The following is a 25,755-nucleotide window of genomic DNA, read 5'->3' as shown; positions in this document are numbered from 1 at the left end:
TTCAATAATTATCAACATATGTCTATTCCCCTTTAAAAGCATTTATACCCTCCATTCTTTTTTTGCTGGATTATTTTAAAGTAAATCCAAAGTATCACCTCACTTCATCTGTAAACATTTCAAAGTCTCATAAAAAATAACATAAGAGCATTTTCTAAAATATATTACTAACATCACACTAAATAATGAAGGAAAGAAAAATTCCTCCCTAACATCAGGAACAAGACAAGGATGACCCTCTCACAACTTCTATTCAGCATTGTACTGGAGGTTCTAGCCAGGGCAACTAGGCAAGAAAAAGAAATAAAATTTATACTGATTGAAAAAGAAGAAGTAAAATTATCTTTTTTTTGTAGATGACATGATCTTATATACAGAAAATCCTAAGGAACTTTGAGAACTAATAAATGAGCTCACAAAGTTTCAGGATACAAGACTGATATTTAAAAAATCAATTATTTTTCTCTACACTAACAATTCCAAAATGATGTTATGGAAGCAATCCCCTTTACAATAGCATCAAAAAAATAATAAAATGCTCAGGAAAAGAAGAGCAAGACTTGAGTACTGAAAACTATAAAACATCACTCAAGAAATTAAATAGAAAGACATCTTGTCTTCATGGATTGGAAGACTTAATGCTGTTTAGATGGCAATACACCCCCAAATGACCTACAGACTCAGTGCAATCCTTATCAAAATCTCAACTTTATTTCTCACAGAAATAAACAAACGGATCCTAAAATTCATAAGGAAATGTAAGGATCCAGAAGAGCCAAAACAATTTTTTAAAATAAGGACAAAGTTGGAGGACTCACACATCCCACTTTCAAAACTTACTGCAAAGTGATAGTAATCAAGCTAGTATTGGCATATAGATAGACATAAAGATCAATGGATTAGAAATGAGAATCCAGAAAAGTTTCATACATCTATGGTCCATTGATTTTTGACAAGGGTGCCAAGACAATGCAACAGGTAAAGAGTGATCTTTTCTACAAATGGTGCTAGGACCACTGGATATCTACATGCAAAGAATGAATTCAGACTCCTATCTCATAATACATACAAAAATGAACTCAAAATGAATCACAGCCTTAAAGGTAAGAGCTAAAACTATAAAACTCATAGAAGAAAGTATTAGAGTAAATCTGTGTGACTTTCAGTTAGGCTGAGTCTTCTTAGATAGAACACCAAAAGCAAAAGAAACCAAAGGAAAATAAAAACAGATAAATTGGACTTCATCAAAATTTAAAATTTGCATGCTTCAAAGGACACTCTCAAGAAAGAGAAAAGACAGCCCACAGACTAGGAGAAAATATCTGCAAATCAAATACCTGATAAGGGTCTAGTATCCAAAACATATAAAGAACTCTTACAGCTCAATAAAAAGAAAACTCAATTTTTTAAGTGGACAAAGAATTTGAATAGACAATTCTCTGCAGAAGATACACAAATGACCAATAAGCACATGAAAAATACCATTAATCATTAAGAAAAAGCATATCAAAAATGAGATGCCACTTCACATCCACTAAAGGCTATAATCAAAAAACAGATAATAACAACTATTGGTAAAGACGTGGAGAAATTGAAACCCTCATACATTGTTGAAAAGAATATAAAATGGTGCAGCTGCCATGAAAATAGTTGGCAATTTCTCATAAAGTTCAACATAGAGTTATTATTTGACTCATCAATTCCATTCCTAAGTGTATACCTAAGAGAAATGCAAACATATGTCCACACAAAAACTTGTACACAGATGTTCATAGCAGCATTACTTATAATAGCCACAAAGTAGAAACAACGCAAATGTCCATCAACTAATGAATGGATTAACAAAATGTGGTATATCCATACAATGGAATATTATTCAGTCACAAAAAGGAATGAAGTACTGACACATGCTACAGTGTGAGTGAACCTTGTTATGCTAACTGAAAGAAACCAATCACAAGAGGCCACATCTTGAATAATTCCATTTGTATGAAAAGTCCAGAATAGGCAAATCTGTAGAAGCAGAGAGTTGATTAGTTGGAACTGAGGTGAAATGGGGAGTGACTGATAATGAGGTATGGGGTTTCTTTCATGAGAGAGATTTGTGGCTGGCTTTGAAGATAGAGAGGAGACATCTGAGGAGGAATGGAGGCAGCTTCCAGGAGCAGAAATCGAACATCAAGGAAATGGGAACCTCAGTCCTACAACCACAAGGAGCTAAATTCAGCCAACAACCTGAGTGATCCTAGAGGTGGATTCTTCTCCAGGACGTCCAGAGAGGAACACAGCCCCAGGGGCATCTTGATTCCAGCCTTACAAGACCCTGAGCCGAGGGTCTTGTCTTCGGCCGATGGTCTTCCAGCCATGCCTCTCCCAGACCTCTGATCTACAGAACTAGGAGCTGACAACTGAGTGCTGTTTTAAGCTGTTAGGTCTGTGGTAAGTTCATTGCCATGCAGCAAAAGTCAGCACAGCCTGCTGTTTATGGCGTGGCTTTTCTCTCACTCTTCAATACACGTCCCTGCTCTTTTGTAGCAACACACGTGCCTGCAAACTTGTAGACCAGGAATTTTTACAAAGGGTGAAGCAGGTCTGCTCAAAAACATGACATTTTTGAGGGTTATCTACAACATCTAATACTTTGAAAAGATGTAAAAGGACACTAAAAAGAACAAAAATAAAAACTGATTTAAAAAGTAAAAGTATAAAAGAAGATGAAAAGTTTTGTCATTAAGTATTAAAGGGCAAGGGAGTAAAATGCAATGTAAATATTTTACTGGCCAATGTAAAAATAGTAAATCTACCGTGTGATAAGTATCAAAAGGAAATCTTCTAAAGGTTAATGTAACAAACTAAAAGGCAATTTTTGTCTTCTAGGTTTCTTGAGATATAATGGGCATGCAACACTGTGTAAGTTTAAGGTGTACAGCATAATGATTTGATTTATGTAGATCATGAAATGATTACTAAAAGGCAATTTTAAAAGTTAAAAATTATTTTTAAACTTTTTAGAAATTAATTTTTAAAACAAAAATTGATGTTAAAAATTATAAAACAAAAGAAATTATTAAAAATTAAAAGTAGAACCATTTTACAGAAAAGAACAGAAATTCTAAAACTTTTTTTTAAACATCTTTATTGGAGTATAATTGCTTTACAATGGTGTCTTAGTTTCTGCTTTATAACAAAGTGAATCAGTTATACATATACATATGTTCCCTATCTCTTCCCTCTTGCGTCTCCCTCCCTCTAAAACTTCTTAATTAAAAACAAATAGAAGTTAAGTGAAATAAGCAGGACCATATAATGAAAATCATTAAATTTCAATGAAATAATACAACACACCCCAGAGGCAATTTAAGACTAAGGTCATTGAAACCTGAGATTCCAAGAAAATAAGGGAAACAGATGAAGCTTTGAGGAAAGGTGGGCGCCTTACAGGGTGCGCCGGCCCTCAGCCTCAGGGGCTAGTGGCTAGTGAGGACCAGAAGGACACTGTCTCCCAAATCCCCGCCCTTCACTTTCAGGTAGATCACTACCCACAGGTGCAGACTTATGTCCAGGGAGCCAGTGCCTTAAAGAGCCTTCCAAGTATGTATTTGTATAAAGATTCACTTTGCTGTACACTTGAAACTAACACAACATTGTAAATCAATTACACCCCAATAAAAATTAAAAAAAAAAGAAACCTACCTCTTAGTAGCTGGACATAGGAAGCAATTAATAGGAATATGCCGAGTTTCATGAGAGAAAACGTCTCATTAGTTGATAACCAAGAGGCCTCAATGAAATGGAGATGCAGAAATACTGCTGGTTGCAGGTCATTGTAAGCTTCTTGTATTATTCCTTCTCTTTGGTGACAATACATAAAATAGTTCATGGATTAATCTGAGCTAACATTAGAAAACAAATATTCTCTAAGCATAACCTACCACCTCATCTCTCTGTTCATCTGTTGGCTTCTATTATTTTGTTTCTTCTATGCAAAGAAGTTTGCTTACTTGGAAGTAAAGTGTTTGAAATATCACCAACAAATTAAAAAAAAAAATCCCTGTAAGCTTTCAGAAGTGCAACTTTTTCCCAGGCTACACTCACCCCAGCCTCCACCCATAGTCCAGGGGTTCTGTCTTCTGCTGGAGATGGGGGAGCTGTCCAATCCCCCCAGCACCAAGGAGTTGGCACATCTGTGCCCTGCACGGAGCAGTGGTTCCCCCGCGGCGTGGGGAGGACCCAGGAGTCCCGCCGTCCTCTTGTAGCTGCCCTCAGCCCAACTCCATGTCTCTTAAGGCACCTACCAGGTGCAGTCTGCCCTACACACTGCCTGCCCAGGCATCACAGTTCTCCTGTAGGAACTGGGATCCCTTGGACACAAAACTGTTGTCAACCACAGTCTAACCCTGACCCCAGGAGAATCAGCCCACACCCTCCATAGACAGCTGTGGAGAAGAGACATAAGGTGGCCCAGAAACCTCCAAATGAGCAAAACTTGATTAGTCTCCATGGGGTAGGACAGGACAATGCACGTCCACAAGGCTTTAGTTCATGGTGGCTAGTTAGGAGGGGGTGTAGCTCAGTGATAGAGCACATGCTTGGCATGTATGAGGCCCTGGGTTCAATTCCCAGCACCTCCAGGTATTGGCTCTATTTTTCTCTAGTGGAATAATGATGGAATATTGTTCAAACATTGTGGCTAAAGCAGTCACTATGGGGGCCTAAAACACATGAAAGTGAGCAGAGATGCTCATTCCCTCTCCACCCAGATGCTCAGGTCCTAAGCTTCTCTGGGGGTCCACGGTACTTGCTCAGCACCTGCCTATAATGGAGGGGTGCCTGGAAAGTGCCTCTCTCCTCCTGGTTCTTATGTCATTGTTCCGTGGCTCCTCTTTGTAAATATCAGGACGGGCAGGGTGCCTGTTGCAGAGGAAGTGGAGGAGCCGCTCTGCAACGTCTCCAGGTCGCACCCAGAGAGGACCTCAGCCTCTCCTGCAAATGCACTGGGCTCCTTGCCCAGAGCTCTTTAAAAATCAGCATGGAGGAGACCTTCAAGATGACGGAAGAGTAAGACGTGGAGATCACCTTCCTCCCCACAAATACATCAGAAATAAATCTACATGTGGAACAACTCCTACAGAACACCTACTGAACGCTGGCAGAAGACCTCAGACTTCTCGAAAGGGTGCGTGAGGAGAGGGGATTCAGAGCACCGCCTAAACAAGCTCTAGAGATGGGCGTGAGCCATGGCAATCAGTGTGGACACCAGAGACGGGCATGAAACGCTAAGGCTGCTGCTGCCGCCACCAAGGAGCCTGTGTACAAGCACAGGTCACTCTCCACACCTCCCCTCACGGGAGCCTGTACAGCCCGTCACTGCCAGGGTCCCATGATCCAGGGACAACTTCCCCGGGAGAACACACACCATGCCCCAGGCTGGTACTACGTCATGCCGGCCTCTGCCACCTCAGGCTCGCCCCGCACTCCGTGCCCCTCCCTCCCCTGGCCTGAGTGAGCCAGAGACCCCGAGTCAGCTGCTCCTTTAACCCCGTCCTGTTTGAGCGAAGAACAGACGCCCTCCGGTGACCTACACGCAGAGGCGGGGCCAAATACAAAGCTGAACCCCGGCAGCTGTGCGAACAAAGAAGAGAAAGGGAAATTTCTCCCAGCAGCCTCAGGGGCAGTGGATTAAAGCTCCACAATCAACCTGATGTACCTGCGTCTGTGAAATACCTGAATAGACAATGAATCATCCCAAAATTGAGGCGGTGGACTTTGGGAGCAACTGTTGACTTGGGGTTTGCTTTCTGCATCTAATTTGTTTATCTTAGTTTAGTATTTAGAGCTTATTATCATTGGTAGATTTGTTTATTGATTTGGTTGCTCGCTTCCTTTCTTTTTATATATATATAGATTTTTTTTCCTTTTTCTCTTTGTAAGTGTGTATGTGTATGCTTCTTTGTGTGATTTTGTCTGTATAACTTTGTTTTTACCATTTGTCCTATGGTTCTGTCTGTCGGTTTCTTTTTTTTTTCAGCATACTTTTTAGTGCTAGTTATCATTGGTGGATTTGGTTTTGGTTTTGTTGCTCTCTTTCTTTCTTTCTTTCTCTTTCTTTATTACTTTTTAATTTTTAATAATTTTTTAATAACTTTCTTTTCTTCTCTTCTCTTTTCTTTCTTTCTTTCTTTCTTTCTTTCTTTCTTTCTTTCTTTCTTTCTTTCTTTCCCCTTTTCTCTCTTTTCTTCTGAGCCATGTGGCTGACACAGTCTTGGTGCTCCGGCCAGGTGTCAGACCCATGCCTCTGAGGTGGGAGAGCAGAGTTCAGGACACTGGTCAACCAGAGACCTCCTGCCACACGTAATATCAAATGGCGAAAGCTCTCCCAGGGATCTCCATCTCAATGTTAAGACCCAGCTCTGCTCAACGACCAGCAAGCTACAGTGTGGGACACCCTATGCCAAACAACTAGAAAGACAGGAACACAACCCCACTCATTAGCAGAGAGGCCACCTAAAATCAAAATAAGGTCCCAGACACCCCAAAACACACAACCAGATGCGGTCCTGACCACCAGAAAGACAAGATCCAGCCTCATCCACCAGAACACAGGCACAAGTCCCCTCCACCAAGAAGCCTACACAACCCACTGAACCAACCTCACCCACTGGGGGCAGACACCAAAAACAACAGGAACTACAAACCTCCAGCCTGGGAAAAGGAGGCCCCAAACACAGTACGTTAAGCAAAATGAGAAGACAGAAAAACACACAGCAGATTAAGGAGCAAGGTAAAAACCCACCAGACCTAACAAATGAAGAGGAAATAGGCAGTCTACCTGAAAAAGAATTCAGAATAATGATAGTAGAGATGATCCAAAATCTTTGAAATAGAATGGAGAAAATACAAGAAAAGTTTAACAAGGACCTAGAAGAACTAAAGAGCAAACAGACAATGATGAACAACACAAGAAATGAAATTAAACATTCTCTAGAAGGAATCAATAGCACAATAATTGAGGCAGAAGAACGGGTAAGTGACCTGGAAGATAAAATAGTAGAAATAACTACTGCAGAGCGGAATAAAGAAAAAAGAATGAGAAGAATTAAGGACAGTCTCAGAGACCTCTGGGACAACATTAAATGCACCAACATTCGAATTATAGGGGTCCCAGAAGAAGAAGAGAAAAAGAAAGGGACTGAGAAAATATTTGAAGAGATTATAGTTGAAAACTTCCCTAATATGGGAAAGGAAATAGTCAATCAAGTCCAGGAAGCACAGAGAGTCCCATACAGGATAAATCCAAGGAGAAACATGCCAAGACATATATTAATCAAACTATCAAAAATTAAACACAAAGAAAAAATATTAAAAGCAACAAGGGAAAAACAAATAACATACAAGAGAATCGCCATAAGGTTAACAGCTGATCTTTCAGCAGAAACTCTGCAAGCCAGAAGGAAGTGGCAGAACATATTTAAAGTGATGAAAGGGAAAAACCTACAACCAAAATTACTCTACCCAGCAAGGATCTCATTCAGATTCGATGGAGAAATTAAAACCTTTACAGACAAGCAAAAGCTAAGTGAATTCAGTACCACCACACCAGCTTTACAACAAATGCTAAAGGAACTTCTCTAGGCAGGGAAAACAAGAGGAGGAAAAGACCTACAATAACGAACCCAAAACGATTAAGAAAATGGTAATAGGAACATACATATAAATGTAGGAACATATAAATAGGAACATATAAATAGGAACATACATATAATGGATTCAATGCTCCCACCAAAAGACATAGACTGGCTGAATGGATACAAAAACGAGACCCATATATATGCTGTCTACAAGAGACCCACTTCAGACATAGGGACACATACAGACTGAAAGTGAGGGGATGGAAAAAGATATTCCACGCAAATGGAAATCAAAAGAAAGCTGGAGTAGTAATTCTCATATCAGACAAAAGAGACCTTAAAATGAAGACTATTACAAGAGACAAAAAGGACACTACATAATGATCAAGGGATCGATCCAAGAAGACGATATAACAATTGTAAATATTTATGCACCCAACATAGGAGCACCTCAATACATAAGGCAAATAGTAACAGCCATAAAAGGGGAAATCGACAGTAACACATTCATAGTAGGGGACTTTAACACCCCACTTTCACCAATGGACAGGTCATCCAAAATGAAAATGAATAAGGAAACACAAGCTTTAAATGATACATTAAACAAGACGGACTTAATTGATATTTATAAGACATTCCATCCAAAAACAACAGAATACACTTTCTTCTCAAGTGCTCATGGAACATTCTCCAGGATAGATCATATCTTGGGTCACAGATCAAGCCTTGGTAAATTTAAGAAAATTGAAATCGTATCAAGTATTTTTTCTGACCACAACGCTATGAGACTAGTTGAGTTTATTTTTGTGTATGGTGTTAGGGAGTGTTCTAATTTCATTCATTCATTTCATTCTAGTTTATCTTCTTAACTAGTCTCACACCAGTCAGAATGGCCATCATCAAAAAATCTAGAAATAATAAATGCTGGACAGGGTGTGGAGAAAAGGGAACCCTCCTGCACTGTTGGTGGGAATGTAAATTGATACAGCCACTATGGAGAACAGTATGGAGGTTCCTTAAAAAACTAAAAATAGAACTACCATACAACCCAGCCATCCAATTACTGGACATATACCCTGAGAAGACCATAATTCAAAAGGAGTCATGTACCACAATGTTCATTGCAGCTCTATTTACAATAGCCAGGACGTGGAAGCAACCTAAGTGTCCATCGACAGATGAATGGGTAAAGAAGATGTGGCACGTATATACAATGGAATATTACTCAGCCATGAAAGGAAATGAAATTCAGTTATTTGAGATGAGCCTAGAGATAATCACAGAACATGAGGTAAGTCAGAAAGCAAAAGACATATACTATGATATCACTTATAGGCATTATCTAACAACTGACACAAATGAACGTATTTTCACAGAGAAAGAGTAGTGAGGTGGATGGACCTAGAGTCTGTCATACAGAGTGAAGTAAGTCAGAAAGAGAAAAACAATTACAAATATGCTAACACATATATATGGAATCTAAAAAAAAAAAATTGGTTCTGAAAAACCTAGGGGCAGGACAGGAATAAAGACGCAGGTGTAGAGAATGGACTTGAGGACATGGGGAGGGAGAGGGGAAGCTGGGACAAAGTGAAAGAGTGGCATGGACATATATACACTACCAAATGTAAAATAGATAGCTGGTGGGAAGCAGCCGCATAGCACAGGGAGATCAGCTCAGTGCTTTATGACTACCTAGAGGGGTGGGATAGGGAGGGTGGGAGGGAGATGCAAGAGGGAGGAGATATGGGAACATATGTATATGTATAGCTGATTCACTTTGTTATAAAGCAGAAACTAACACACCATTGTAAAGCAATTACACTCCAATAAAGATGTTAAAAAAAAATCAGCATGGACCTTTCAGAACAGGAAATTGCTTCAGGTTTCAAATTCTTCTGAATTTGTAACTCAGGGCTACACTCATGAGGTCCCACCAAGCTCTGAGTCAAAGAAATACAAAACTATCCTCCAAGAGAAATTTGGGATAAAAGCGCGGCTCTTCTCTAGCTGAATGTCAGGCTTCCAGGAGAGGTAGATTTTGAAAGCTCAGTCACCCTCACGGAGGGGCAGTGTATAAGGTCCAAGCCTTTAGAAGGAAGCAGGATTCCCAGAAAGGAAAGAGAAGAAAGGGGAGAACATAAACCTGGGAAACACCTGCATGGAGGGTGTACATATCTAATTATAGATGATTTAGAATCAAGTAAAGGAAGGCATCCCTAGCTCAGCATCTGGCCGCAAACCCTGAAGAGTCAAATCATGTTTGCTTTCAGCTCCATCTCCCTAGCTTGTCATGTAAATAGAACCCTGGTCAAGGCCTCTTGGCTGAGAGATGCCACTATATCACTACATTGTAAGGAGACAATGGTCACCGTATAGGTGATGGGCCCACACGGACCTAATGGAGCAGGGATGCAGGATAGAGATGAAAGACAATCTGGTGCATTGAATGAGGTCATCATGCCCTACAGTTAAGGAAATCACAGCGGCTGTACCAGCCAGCATCCTGCAGGACACAGTATCCAACTCAGAATGGAATGAATGAAGAGCTGTGGGCAGGGTAAGCAGACACACAGAGGGTGCTGGGGCTCCCAGAGCCCAGCAGGGGTGGGCATTGCCATTGCCATCACCACCCAAGGTCAAAGGTATGGAAATCGCCCAACAAGATCCCAGTAAGGGTGACAGCCATGGAGACGGCTGCCTGCAAGGAAGAGGAATCACGCAGGGATACAGCCGCTGACAGAGAAAGGCAGCCCAGAGTAGGGCAGGAGTGGCAAAGATCTACCCACATCCCTCTCTCTGCTCCAACTGTCAGCTACCACTTCTCAAACGCCAAAGCCAGTGGGAAGCCAGCGGACAAGGGAGACAGTGCAGACTCGAGGAGCAAGCTTCCTGGTCACAGAGCAGAGAAGGTTGTAGAATGGGCAGGGAGGGATGGAGCAGAGAATAACCACGCAGTGATCACTGATATTTAATTAAGAAAGCGCCGTCCCTGTAGGACAGGGGTTCTGCACCACGACACTGTTAGCATTTGGGGCCAGAACCCTCTTTGTTATGAGAGCAGTCCTGTGCATCATACGATGTTTAGCAGCATCCCCGGACTCTACTCACTAGATGTCAGGAGTAGCCTCCAGTCATGGTACGAAAAAGGTCTGCAGACATCGCCAATTGTCCGCTGCAGGAGGGGGGCAAAAGAAGCCCCAGCTGAGGATCACTGCTGTAGGAAAGAGTATGTGACCACAAGACAAGAAGGTCAAGGCTTCAGACCCTACAACAGCATCAACAATAAGAAAAAAGATTCCGTTAAGACCCACACCTCACCTTACCTGGTTTTACTGCGTTCAGAGAGAGAGGTGGTGGTGGGAAGTAAACTAAAGGGATTTTAGTTTCTTGTAAGACTGATGACAAAACGAATGTGAAAACCCTTCCACTAGAAATATGAGGAAATATAACTAAAATGAAAAATGATGATGCATAAGCTAGAAGCCATGTAGGCGTGTGGGCTGCCCCACACAGGAGCCAGAGTGTGGGGTAACACAAACCAGGAAGCAAAGGACAAGATTTTCAGGAGTAAAATCTCAGGAGACTGAGATCCACGTATAAGGTCACAGCTCTTAATGTGATGGCTGGAAAAAAATGTGCCAGGCAGCCCAAGGAAAAGACGAGAAGTAGATGACTCACTGGACTCTGGGTGGGGAAAAACACCGTCCTTTGCCTCCTGCGGGTTTGCCATTTGATTCCCTAGTTAGAGGAACCTCCAAGCTGAGAAGATAGTGGGAAAAAACAAAAAGTATCCTACAAGGGCAATAACGCAGCTGAGGCAGTGGTAGAGTTAAACAGAAAATCCCACGGATTCAACTGAGAGAAAAAAAAAAAAGAAAAAACACTGGAAATGAACTTGAAATCAAAAAAATAATAAAGCACTAGACTTTGATGGAAGCTCAGGAGATGAGCATTAAATATCCCACATCAGACAGCAAAACCTACAAACAGCAAGAGGAGTCGAAATCATAGGAAAAGAGCAAAAGACTCTAGAAATAAAAAAGGATAGGTTTGAACAGAGAAATCAACTAGTAGAATTTTAAAATATTGTTACTGAAAGTCAAAACTCCACGGAAGAGTTAAGATTAGATCCAGCAGAAGAGTTTCACTTCTGAGCCCATTATAAGAAGTCAAAGTTAGGTGCTGTCTGATTTTATCATTGAAATAATATTACAGTCACTAAGGGATTCTTCCTATGAGAACAATGATAGCTCTGTAGAAATGAGCCCTAATGCCAAATTTGAGGAACTATAGATTGCATATCGCCCACGGCACAGTACAAGACCTTCTTTATAAGAAGACGGATCAGTTAATCCATGCAATAGAGTAACTAATTGTATAAAGTTGTGTTTGATGTAATTTCTTAATAAGGGCTCCTCTGCAGATTTATTTCCTTGTATTCCTGTCTCACTTCTTTCTGGGACAAACCATACCTTTATAGGATCAGAAAGGCAGTAAGGGCTTCATTGCCTTTGAATCAATGTCACGTGATGGTTTCTGAGAAACTCACCCACCAACATTTATTCATTCCACAAATATTTACTGAGTATCCACCATATACCATCTACTCTTCTAAGTGCTTGGGATAAATCCTTGAGGGAAAAATCCCTAGCTTTAGGGAGCTTGCATTTATGATAATAGAAGGAGAAGGAGAGGAAGGGGAAGGGGAAGGGGAGGGGGAGGGGGAGGGGAGGAGGGGAAGAAGAAAAAGAAGTAGGTTACATTGGATGTTGAAAGTGGTAAAGGTTATGAAGAAAAGAAATAGAAATATTGGCCCTTCAACCCGCTGTACTTGGCAAGGCAACCATTACCAACTCTTTGTTATTGTAAATTTTCCATAAACAAGCACATTTTTCTACTGCTTTTCTTGTTGGGCTTCATGTCCTCAAAGCTATCAATGATATATTTTGTCATCTGTGACATAAACTGTAACCTAGGCATATGGTAATCTTTCTTTCTTGTTGCTGTTTAAATCATGCACATAGAGATGGGCAGCTCAGCCTGGGACAGCCCTCCATCAGCTGGAGGAACTCCATCAGCCTGGCCAGATAACCCCACTGCTTAGCCTTCCCCTGGGGTTCCCATTGATCAACAATCCCAGGCAAGTAGCAGCATCAACGAAGCCTGAAAACTGATTGAAAGCCCAGATGGCTGCTCCACTGCTGAGAGGACCCCTGGATCTCTGGAAAGGAAAATCCACAGCTAGATGGCTTCCAGGGAAAATGTATTTGGCATTGTGGGAAGTCAGCAGAGAATAGTCGCTGGGGACAGCGGGGACTTAATAGAGAGCACTGACATTTCTGCACAATAACCCAGCCTCTCCCCGCTCCCCACAGAAGGAAAAGCCTGATTAGGATGAGAGGCGGGGAAAGAAGTGCGATAGACGTGAAAGAACTAACCATATTGTGGATTTCATGTTAGGGTGACAACAGACGCAGGTCCAGTGATGCCCCTGCTGGAAGCGGGCCATGAGCTGGAAAAGGAGAGGATTCTATCCTTCGGCCCCCAGACGGAACACAACTCTGCCATAAGACCCGTTTTCAGACTTCTGATCTCCAGCGCTATAGAATAATAAATTTATGTTGTTTGAAGCCACGCCGTTTGCTGTAACTTGTTACAGCAGCCATAGGAAACTAGCATAGGCATCTTTACAGCACCATATTCCACAGCAACTCACTTGTACACATCCATTCACTCCATCAATGCTCATTGCCATGGGAGACAGCCATGAAAAAGACAGACGCATCCCTGCCATTGTGAGCCTACAACCTATTGGAGAAGATGACATAAAACAAGATAGTTTCAGATTATTTCCTACATAATACTTTATGAGAAGCAGAGTGACCCCACAGGGGCTGTGGAGGGGCTGCTATAGGGGGTAGTCAGGGAGGGCCTCACTGAAGAGGTGACATTTGGGCTGAACCCAGAAAGATGAGAATGAGCTGAGTATGGAAGAACTAGAGAGCCCATTCCAGGCAGAGAAAATAGTGAATGAAAAGGTCATGAGGAGGACTTCCTTGGTGGCACAGTGGTTAAGAATCTGCCTGCCAATGCAGGGGACACAGGTTCGAGCCCTGGTCCAGGAAGATCCCACATGTCATGGAACTGGGCCCATGCTCCACAACTACTGAGCCCGTGTGCCACAACTACTGAAGCCCATACACCCTAGAGCCCATGCTCCACAACAAGAGAAGCCACCGCAATGAGAAGCCCGCACGCTGCAATGAAGAGTAGCCCCCTCTCGTCACAACTAGAGAGAGCCCACACGCAGCAACGAAGACCCTACGCAGCCAAAAAATAAAAAGTAAAACAATTAATTCTTTAAAAAAGGCCATGAGGAGGAGAGATCTCCAGGTAGAGAAAGGAAATCCTTATAGATGGATAAAGAGGCAAGTGCTATTGTTTTAGGTGGGAGGAGATCACGTAAGGGGCCAGACTACTTCCGGGGCCAGATCATGGAAACTGCTCAACAAATGTGAAGTCAAGGAGATCTGTGTGAAATCTTACACACGCTGATTATGTGGGATGTCGTAGGGACTGATTCTGTGAAGAACATGTACTCTTCTCCCATTTATAACTGATACAAACAGCTCTTCTTTCCCATCAGAATGAAAAATTTGTTACATACAAAGACCATTTAAAAATACTAACATTGTATTCGGTTGATCAATCAATTAATTTGGTGTAATTTCAAGGCCAGGCTACGTTGTGGATGAATGGAGTAAAGGGCTGCTTGGAAAAGGAACTGAATACAGAAAAAAAAAAAAAACTTATTTTGGAAAATAGGAAGTGAGAAAGTCTGATGATTCCCTGCAGAGTTAGAGGGGCCGTGGGTGTCCAGGGCGGATCTGGGTATCACTGGGAATCACAGTACGGTTCTGTTTTGTTGATAGTGATGAATATATTGTTCTGCGAACACTGAGATGCCAATCCTATAGAACTCAAACACCCACTCACTTGACTATTTGAACTTTATTTAGCTGCATTATGCAGTTAAAAAAAAAATGTGCTCCAAAAATTCCACTTCTAGGAATGTTGTCTAAGTGGTAGGCACAAAGATTTACCCATAAAGATATTCATAATGTCATTTTTACAGTGGCAAAGAAACAAACACAAAATTCATAGATGGGTAAAATAATTTATAGAACATTCGTAAAGTGGATTATTATGCAGTCATTAAATTTTGTGATAAAAGAAAAATTCCAATAGTTAGAATTTATTGAGCCCTGCCTTGTAAAGTCTTAAAGGAGAGCCCAGCATGTTGTATCAGCTCATTTAATCCCCACGACGACCCTACGAAGTATACACTAGTATTAGTCTTTTCTTTTCAGATGACAGAATAAGGCACAGAGATATCAAGTAACTTGCCTAAGGACTCATTGCTAATAATTCGAGGGGAGGTAAGAAAGCAAGAGAAATTGACCAGCAATTTCTAAAATGGGTCCAATATCTAAAAATGAATCATAAACAGAAGCATTGAAAGCCCATTGTTACATGTTACCAAATCAGTGTCAGTGTTCACACAACGCATCCACACCTCTCTGAGGTATTACAGTCCCCAAGACAGGTGTTGTGTTGCTTAGAGCACTGCTCCTGGCCTCCAGTTCCAGATGCACAGCTCTAGACGAAAGTGCTTAGCTGGTGTGAAGTGAGAAAGGAGGAAGTGAGTAATTCTTAGTGGCAGACCTCAATTTCTTTCCCTCCGTGAAACCCACAACCCTCTGAGGTTTAACTGAATCACGATGACTTCCCCCTGGTCTGTCACTGAGGTTTCCATCCAAGAATGTTGGCACTGGAAAAGGGTCTCGGGGGATATCTCATCCAACCCACACATGCTGCAGAGATTCCAGAACAGGACTCTTTTCTTTCCATGATGGAATTTTCCTTCCCTGGGAAGAGAGATGCCTCAGACTCAGCAAATCGTATCTGCCAGGTCCTGCCATTAATAGAGATGGAACAGTTTCCCTCATTTGAAGGTCTGTGGTAGATTGCAGATGACCACAAAATTTTGGACACTTCTCCCATTGACAAGGGGAATGAAAAGGAGATCTACGTCCCCACCTTTACATCTAAGTGGGCTCCATGACTGTTTGCCCAATAGATTGTGACAAAGTGGCACTGTGTCATTCTCTGGGCTCAGGCCTTAAGAGACTGGCATCTTCCACTTCCCGTCTCTTACAACACTTGCTGATGGATTCCAGCCACCTGGCTGTGAGAAGCCCAAGCCACACGAAGAGGCCATACATGGAGGCTCTGGTCAACAGCCCCAACTGAACTCCCAGCTGACAACCTGCATCAACCACCAGGCATGCAAGTGCACCATCTTGGACGTCTGATATAAGTTGAGCCTTTAAATAATTCCATCCCCAGCCATGCAGACCAGAGCTGCGTGAAAGAGCCCATACAAGAACTGCTCAGGCGGGCTTCCCTGGTGGTGCAGCGGTTGAGAGTCCGCCTGCCAATGAGGTGGACACAGGTTCGTGCCCCGGTCCGGGAAGATTCCACACACTGCGGAGCGGCTGGGCCCGTGAGCCGTGGCCGCTGAGCCTGCGCGTCCGGAGCCTGTGCTCCGCAACGGGAGAGGCCACAGCAGTGAGAGGCCCGCGTACCACAAAAAAAAAAAAAAAAAAGAACTGCCCAGGTGAGCCCAGCCAATCCACAGAACCACGGTAGATAATAAGTTGGTGTTTTAAGCCACTAAGTGTTGAGGTAGTTTGGTTGCAGCAATAGCTAACCAGACAGAACAAAGGCCAGTTCACATGCCCTCCATCCTGGAATGTCAGTACTCGAAAGAGAAAAAGAGAAAGTCTTTGGAGTCATTATTTCATTCGACAAATCTGTATTGAGTATTTTCCGTGGTCCAAGAAATGTTCAAGATGTAATGAACAGAATAAACACGGTCCCTGTTCTCATGGAATTTACAGTCTAGCCTGGAGTAGAGCGGGGGGAGAAAATATCAGGTAATGATAAGGGCCATAAAGAGAATTTAAATAGAGAAGTAAATGTAACCTTGAACTGTATATATTTGTTTATATTAATATTGCTACTTTCTAGCTGCAAGCAACTAGCTTTCTTTCCGTTAATTTTATCTGGTGTATCTTTTTCTACCTCTTTAATTTCAAACTTTTTGTGTCAGCTTATGTTGTACTCCTGTAAACAAGGTACAGTTTGGATTATACATCTTCTAATGGTTGCACTCACACATTCATGTTTGTTGTAATTATTGACGTACTTTGCATTTATTTTGTCCACATCGTTTTCTATTTTTTAACTATGCTTTTGCTTTTATTCTCAATAATTGAATCTCTTCTACCACATCTCTTCCAAGTTTCTCTCCAAGCGCAGCTTCTGCTTAAACATCTCCAAGCTCTGATGTATCTGTTAGATACTATACTGGTAAATAACAAAATTCCCCATGAATTTCGACCCAGTGGTCTTCATGTTGAATCCACACAGAGTGAGTCCCATCTATCTTGGATCTGGCCGCATTGCAAATACTCTAATCTGCCCAGCATGCTCGTCCTGCCCCAAGTCCTCTCTCCTTAACACCCTCTGTCTCCTCACCTTTTCCCCAGGACTCAGTTTCAAGAACCATCATTCTATTTTGCTGTCACCCCTTTAAAACGTGGTGGCCACATCTGAAAGAATGGACCATGGAGTAATCTGACCTCTTCCAAGAAAGATGAGACTATTTCCTCCCTCACTGAAACAAAACACAATCGTCACAGGGGCTAAGCTCACACCGGCTCTGGGAGCTGAGGCACAGAGCAAGCTCGCTGTCAGCCAGAGTCTCTGCATCATGTCCCTGCTGTGATGCTACCTCTCCTCCACCTTACGTGCTCCAGCTGAATTGTCTTAATGCAAGTACCAGACCGCACAATTATCCCAACTGAGACTTCATCTCGTTAGAGTCAGTGCATTGCTCCAGGCTGTCAAGATATGTCTGGATTTCTTCCAACATTGTGTCATCCACAGAAGGAGATGTTTTCTTTGTTCAGACTTCTCTCCCTGTGGTTTCCATGGCCCTAGTCCAATCATTCTTTACATTTTTTGTCTTATTTACTGGTAATACAGTCACACCTGTTAGCAGTGTGTGGCAGGTGGCTACGGGAGGTGACAGAAAGGTACCCCCAGAGAACCTGCGCTTAAAGCCTCTCTCCCAGCTTGAGGAGTAAAGCTCTCACCTAATGGGTGTGAGTAGCCATCTGTGGGAACCCACTGCCAGGTGGCTAATGTGGGACAGCAAAGTCTGAGGACATCCAAAAGACCAACCAAGAGAAACCCCAGGAGGGCAGGGAGGCATTGTAATTGACATGTCACGAGCAGAAATATGTTCAAGTGTATCGTAGCCTGTGACGGTGGGTCGGTCGTGGCCGTCAACATTTTTTTAACAATAGAGACTCTTAGAAGCCAACTTTGTTGGTGTCCTAGATTTGACCATGTCACGGGCTAAATTTTGTCCCCTCAAAATTCCTATGTTGAAGTCCTAACCCCCAGTATCTCAGAATGAGTATATGGAGATGGGGTCTTTAAGGAGGAAATTAAGTTAAAAATGAGGTCATTAGGGTGGGACCTAGTCCAAGATGACTGGCGCCCTTCTAAGAAGAGGAGATTAGGACACAGACACGCACAAAAGAAAGGCCATGTGAAAACACAGGGAGAAGACGGCCATCTACAAGCCAAGGAGAGAGACCTCAGAAGAAACCAACCCTGCTGATACCTTTATCTTGGACTTCCAGCCTCCAGAATCGTGAGAAAATAAATGTTGGTTGTGTGATCCCCTGGATCTGTAGTACATTTTTTTACAGCAGACTGAGCAGAACACTATCACCGCAGAGGCTAAGCTTGCGCTAGCTCAGACCATAACAACTCGTCTGGCAAGGCCACCTCTGAGTGGCAGTGACTCAGGCCACCTTCCTGAGATCAAACAGCTTCCTTTGTACTGACTCTGGGCTCCCAGGAAACTACATTTTCCGTGACTTTTCTTGAGGTCAAGCTGGCTCCAGCATTTACCTCACAGGCACATTTCTCTGAAATCTGGCAGACGTGTTCCATGCGTGTGTACATCACATCAGCGAGCATACCTACAAGCATCTGTGCCCAGTGACTACAGCTCCAGGTAGACCCGGGCACCAGCCTTGGGGAGACGGGCAGATCTGCAGCCTAAGGGAAACCTCAGCCTCGGGACACTGACAAAATAGAGTTTGTGACGATGCAAAATTGAAAGCCAGACCCAGGATGTTAGTGAATGAGCCAAGATTGGGCCGTTTATGGGGCCGTCCAGGTGGCCAGACGGCGACGCTCAAGTACTCTGCTATCTTATCGCCTATGTTCTTGGAAAGGCAACAAAACTAATGCAATCTAGAGATGTTGACTGTTTGCTTTTCAAAAGCAGAAACGATTTAAAAATTGTGTCGGGCCTGAAGGAAGCTGATGGGGAGGGGCTGTGCCTGTGGACCGGGAGGAATTAGGTCTGTCTGGACATCTGGGCCCCTACTCGAGTCATGCCTAGTGCTGCACGTAACTGGTCCAGCATGAGAGTCTCCTAGTCAAAGGAGTTCTGGGGATGGGGATGGCAGGGAGGGGCAGGGGTGTGTCTCAGACATTTGGTACTTTTTTGTTTTACCCATTTGAGACCAGAATGGAGGCTCAATACTTTCCCAGCGGCTTCTCTGGCCTCTGGGTGCTGGCGAGAAAGGTCACGTGACCAGGGAGGTGCTTCCCCTGCTGCAGACCAGGTCTCAGGGCCTTCGAGAATCTAAGTGCTCTCTCCGAAACATCGGGGTCCTATCTGGGCTCCTTCCTACCTCTGGCCCTTCCTGGAGAAAGGCAAATTGAATCCTATCATTCTCCCTGCCCACCATCCCCATTGAGACTCACCCCAAGACCATTCAAGGGTTTCCAACTCCCCTCCATGGTCTACAGGGCCCCCCCTCACCTCCTGGGGCTCTCACTGCAGTCCCAGCCATGTGGCCGGCGGCCACGCCCTCTCCCCCTCAGGGCCTCGCAGGTGTCTCCCCAGGTCGACCCCAGCCCCCTCCTCTGGGCACTTCCTCCTTCCCCACGGAAGCCTTCCTGGTGAGATCAGGTGCCCCAGTCACGTGCTCAGGTAGGACCCGGGCCCCACTCTGTCAGAGCCTGCTCCGGAGTCTGCAGGCAAACACTCTTCTGGGGGACAGGTAAGTGACCAGCTCCCCCACTAGACAGTGAGAACAGAGACAAAAGCAGAGTCTCCCTCCATCAATACCGGCCAGTGAGATAACTGGCAGATCAGCCCTCCCTGGGGATCCCGGAATAAATGAAGTAGAAGCAGCCTCTTCCCACTTACTTTGGACACGATTCCCATAGGCTCATTTTCTTTATTTTTTTCAACCTCTGTGGTCAGAAGCATCAGATTAACCGCCCAACAGAAAGCTTAGGACATTTAGAGGCAGGTGTAAATGACAGCTACGAGAATCAATGCTCATAGCTGACAGTAAGAAAAAAAAATTAAAACAAGGCAAAAAAGACAAAATCATTCTCTTGTGGGCTTAAGATTACCATTGGAAACAGCACACAATGATATCCTCTGGACTTCAGGTGGGGTGAAGATGCTTCCCTACACTGAATGGCCAGTGGCTGCCATTTTATTGCAAAGTCAAATTATTGTCCTTGTATTCTCATCTTAAAGACAAAGGTAACACATGCAGTGCATTCTGGGTGGATCTCCACCTCAAAGCATCACCATGTTTTGGCACTTCAGTGACGGAGGACAGGAACTGGCAGACTTTCTCTTTGCAGGCTGTACAGTCTCTGTCATGATAACTCAACTCTGCCATCACAGCATGAAAGTAGCCGTAAACAACACTAAGCAAATGGGCATAGCTGTGTTCCAATAAAACTTTATTCATAAAATCTGGTGGTGGGCCAGATTTGGCCCCTGGCTATAGTTTTCCAACCTATACCTAAGACATTCATACTGTGAGCTCCTCACTTACCACTAATGTCAGATGAGGGAGTGACGGGATATTACATTCTGGGGACTTCCAAGTCTTAATTGGCTTAGCTGTCATCTATCAACTCCTCAGGCTGGCTTCTTTCCCTCTGCACCCTGCTAGAGCTGGAGGTGAGATCTGCAGATTCCCCTCTGTGCCCTGGACCGCATCCCAGGTCTAGAACTACCAGGCCATTGTGGGGTCTTCACGAGTCAGCCATTCCAATGAGAATTCTTATACGGCAAAGCCCACCGCCACCCTCGGGGAGGAAACCCTAGGATAATGAATGGTGTTATTAATGAGTCTCCCTCCCTGATGAAGAGCTCTGCTTGGCTCTTAAAAAACTGCTAATTAAAGCCGATACCCTTAGTCAAACAAAAGAAGCTTGTTTTGCCACTTTATTCTAACTGTGGGCATTAATCTAAATGAAGCATCCTCACGAAGAAGTCGTGAGACAAAATACACCTGCATCAATTCTTCTTATTTACCTTTGTGAGTTCTCCAGGTCTGTTATTGTTATTGGCCCGAGTTGGCCCTCCTTCTCTCCCTTTCTGTCCCTCTTTAAACTTCAAGCATCGTTACCAAGACTAAGCTTAACACCAAAGTTAATTAACCATAGATTAATTGCCGCCCTAAAGAGTCAGTTCTGGAAATGACTCCTGTGGCCATTCAACTGAGACTTTATTGAGGCGCATAGAAGGTTCTGTTAATGAGAGGATGTGAGCCTGCCGTGAGCACACCAGAGCAGCCGGGCACTGTTCCCCTCTTGACAGCCAGCTTGAAGATGCAGTGAAGTAACCTGTGCTGTAACAACAGAGAAAACATCACACAGAGAAAATTGCAAGGAGGAGCAATTTCCTCTTAAAGAACGGGAGCCGTAGCGTTGGAATTCAGGAACAGCTAGGTCGACGAGGCCTCACTGGATGGAGATTTCTGGGCAGTTCATTTCGGTCTAGGTTTCCCTGAATATCTGTATTTCCGGAACATATTTAGAAAAGAAAAGAAGGGCTGTTCCGGATGATAATGGGGAATGGCCCGGAGGAGGACAATTTCAGATGCTTGTTAAACAGACCTCATCACAACGAGGCAATAAAATAGGTCGAGTCGATGGGCTTCAAAGAAATTTAGGATCGTTCTAAAGCCTTTAATTACAAGGTTGAATGTGCTATAAATTTAAAAATTAAAATTAAATCCAATTACTAAGCCTTCTCTTCAGCACAGAGGCTCAGAGGACCTGCAAAACAGAAGTTGCTTCTGGCAGCTCCATAAATGCCAGCCTCAAATTTGGGAAGAAATCAAGACTTTTCTTTCCAGAAATATTTAGAAGAAAATCCCAAAGGAAGACTAAAGTTGAACCAGGGGGAAAATGTGGTGTTCCGCTTTCATCTGGGATGTAGAAAGCTGGAATAAACATTATTCCTACCGAAATGATGAGAGAAAGCGGATAAATTACAAAATCATAACATATTTTGATCTATCAGCGATCTGAGGTTGCAGGGCAACGAGGTATCCTGAAGTCCAAAGAAATGAAGGTAGCTCCAAGGCAAGGTGCAGACATCTGCTCACCTGTAGCACAGCATGAGAGGAGGAGATGCTGAGACCATATAAGTAGGCAAGAAGAATTCAGCTACAATTCTAAGGAACTACAAAATGTTGGAAAATGGGCTTGCACAAGAGCGTAGAACCTCAGCAGACACCAGGGGAGTTTGCACCCACTTGCAGGCTCTTCTCCACAGACTTCTGCAAATGCTTACAAGAATGGTCAAGGGTTGGGGAGGAGACAGAAAATACCTTCCTCAGTGGTACAGGCCTGGAGGAAGGGAGCAGGTACAGATGCAGGAAAGACGCGTAGCCCCACTTGGACCCTTTGCCACTGGGAACAAAAGTCTTGAACCTCTAGGAGAAGGACAGTAAGCCCTATCTCCTACAGAGCACAAGCGAAGAACCACTGAGGGCTAGAAGAGGGTCAAAATAAAAACCCTCTACTCCTGAGGTACGGAAGTGAATGGTACAAGTGTGTAAAACTTTGCATGCTTCTTCCCTTTATTTGCCCTGATCCCCCTTTGCCATTATTAACCACAACTACAGCCAACCCAGCAATCTCACTCTTAGATAGCTGGCTATTGAGAAGAACAAATATTAAATATGTAAAAATATTGACAGTAAACCCAATTTCTAGGCAATTTTGCCTCTCTAAACCTATCATTCAATTGGTTTTACATTTCTTTACTGTTAAATAAAACACATCAACTGACAGTTAATATTTACATCACTGCCACTAAATCATTTGTGAGAAGGTACAAGTGCCAGGTGGCTGCCTGTTGAGTAAAACTCATCCAGGCGGTGCCTACAGGATGCCAAGCGAGTAGCTGTACGTTGAAAACTTCAGTCTATTTGCTTTGCTGGACTTCACTATACAAATGCTTTGACTGCTTCCTTAGAATCAATTGTATGTTCTGTCAGGATCAGTTAATCAGAAAACCCACCCAGGCCAGTGGTACCCAGCACCACCTTCATGGCTCCCACAAAACAAGCAGGAAAACGGAGCTCTCCACTTGGAATCACAAATCTAGTTTTTATCTAGATCTGTCATTTACAAGCCATATGTCCTGGGCAAGTTACTTCCCCTCCCTCAGGCTCCAATTCCTCGTCTGTAAAACGAGGAGGTTGGAATAAACATCCTGGTACCTGCCATCTGTCACATCCTACGTTCTTGGTAATTGGCCACCAGTTGTTTTGAAAATATGCATGTTAATTCTGGGTTAGCTCAAGACCAGGTAATGAAACGGGGAGAGCTTGGCTTTGGCTTTGAGCTTTGTCTGTGCTTCTGCGACTCCCCCAGCTTCCACCTCAGAACCTCTTTCTCCATCTTTCCCTCCATAATCTCGCTTAGATTATTTGCACCAAGGTTAAAACACTGGCAACAAATTAAACATTTACCCAAACTCAGGCTTGAAAATGAAAGAGGAGGAAGAGTCAAGTAGTGTCATGAGTTGGGCACCAGAAGTGCCTATAGTTCATACCCTGCTCCTTCCAGCTGTGTGATTCAGGCAGGTCGCACACACATTGTACGTACCACGTGGGATTTTTATGGGCATTAAATGAGAAAATGTCTACAGAGTCTACAGAACTATGGCTGACATTTAATAAGGATTCAAAACATGTTAAATATTGTTATCCCTCCTTAGCAAGAAATGATCAAAATCTGAAGATAGTAGAATTAAGTTATTTGATAGTTTGAATTGTTGTTCAGAAAATGTTCATTCTTTCCCTTCATGCTGTGGATAGAATATACGGCCCTGCCTCATTGATATTGAGCTTGGTCATGTGATTTCCTTTGGCCAGTGAAATTTTAGTGGATGTGATGCAAGCAGAAGTTGTGAACATCCTTCCATAGTCTGGCTTGGTCTCTGGAATCTTCTGATCTCTGCCAGGAGAAGAACATGCCCCATGACCTGAGTTCAGCTTGAAAAGAAGCCCAGCCGCATTGCAGTGAACCCTTGAGAGTGAGGGTAAATGGTTATTGCTCTAAGCCTGTGGGTTCTGGATGGTTTATTACACAGCATTATTATGGAAATAGCTGACTGATACAGGTTGCAATGATGCTGTTGTGGGTCAAAGCCTGGAAATGAGGGAAGCCTTTCAGGTGTCAATCATGTTTCCTGTCCTGCCTTGTGTCTATGCATCCACCTCCTTTCTAGTGCTCTGTGTTTGGAAATTTACCCCCCAAGAAAATCTTCATTGAGCACCTCTCTGCCAGGTCTGGGCAAATAATGCAAACAAAACATTATCCTTACCCTCTTATTGTCTGATGAGAGCCATGGACAACTTAACAAGAAATAACAATTCAGAGGGTTAGGAACTATGATAAAAAAAAAATGTCAGACTGCCATGGGACCAAACAGAAGGGACACCTGATGCAGGTTGTGGGATGAGAGAAGGTGGCAAAGTAAAAACTGAGAACTAAGGAATGGGTAAGAGTGACTAGACAAAGAGTGGAAGGAAGCATCTCACACCAAAAAGGATGTAACAAGGCATAAGCAGGCAAAACCCATCTTTCAAGATGGAGTTCCTGCTCCCAAACCCCTGCTTTCCTTTCCTGGTAAGCTGGGTTAGACCACAGAGAACACTCAAGAGAGATTAGTGTTTGTCTCGCTCTCCCTTGGGGAGCTGTTTGGAAACACGCTTGCTGGGGACCACTCTGGAAATTCTGAGTTAGCACATCTTGGAAGTGGCTCAGGCAATGTCCTTTGTAAATAAGCTCTCAGATGATGCTAAAGCTAACCCAGTTTGGGAATCACTGATAAGATGCCTCCTCTATGTTTCTCCTGGGTACCACCCTGCTCCTATGAGCCAGGATGCCTGGAGGAGCCATCTCTTAAGCCCATCACACCAGGGGAAGAAAGAGCCTCCTGGGGGGCTGTGGCGGGGAGTGGAGAGTAACCCCCCTGCTCTTCCCACTGAAAGTTCCCAGCCTCAGTGCCTGGAAGTTTCCAGAGTTGCCAGATACCCGTATCTACCAGACGATTTATAGCTGGGGTTTTGTGGCTCCCACTCGCAGGATACAGCAACGAAGAGTCTGTACAGGAAAGAGCTTGGTTTGGGCTGGAGGGTGCAGGGAGATTCTAAATCTGGAAATTTGATATCACAGTGCTTCTGAGCTTTTAAACCCAGACTGTCAAAGGGAAAGTGGATTGCGGCAATTGACTCAATCATATTCCTGGAAACCAGAGTTTACCTAAATCATTCATGAAGCTGACTGTATTCAGCTGTGTTCCCACACATGATTCCTGTTTCTGCCACCCCCTTCATCCCGCCACACACTCACACAAACACACACGCTCACACAAGCAGGCGTGCACACCCTCTCGTGCCCACACATTCACACCCTTTCGCTCACAAACTCACACTCACACGCCAACACACACTCAGCTGCTGAACCCGAGGAAGACGTGAAGGTCAGAGGCTCCCCTGAACTTCAGCACATGCAGGACTGATTCATACGTGAGCCGTCAAAACGGAACGTCTCGTTAGGGCAGCACAAAGCGACTGTGAGTTTATGATCTGTGGCAGCTCAGACAGCGTCCTCCGCCATCATCTTTTCTCTAGAA

The 25,755-nt window shown here is 43.6% G+C and overlaps 1 non-coding gene across 1 annotated transcript; it reads left to right on the top strand.

The window, feature by feature from the left end:
- The first annotated feature begins 4,559 nt into the window (after nt 1–4,559).
- TRNAA-GGC (transfer RNA alanine (anticodon GGC)) lies at nt 4,560–4,631 on the top strand. Its single transcript has one exon. It is a non-coding gene; the product is annotated as a tRNA-Ala (tRNA).
- The last annotated feature ends 21,124 nt before the right edge of the window (nt 4,632–25,755 follow it).

This window comes from Lagenorhynchus albirostris, chromosome 6, assembly GCF_949774975.1.
Source record: "Lagenorhynchus albirostris chromosome 6, mLagAlb1.1, whole genome shotgun sequence".
Classification (NCBI taxonomy): domain Eukaryota; kingdom Metazoa; phylum Chordata; class Mammalia; order Artiodactyla; family Delphinidae; genus Lagenorhynchus; species Lagenorhynchus albirostris.
Note: the sequence above shows the minus strand (reverse complement) of the source record. Positions and strands in the feature narration are given on the sequence as shown.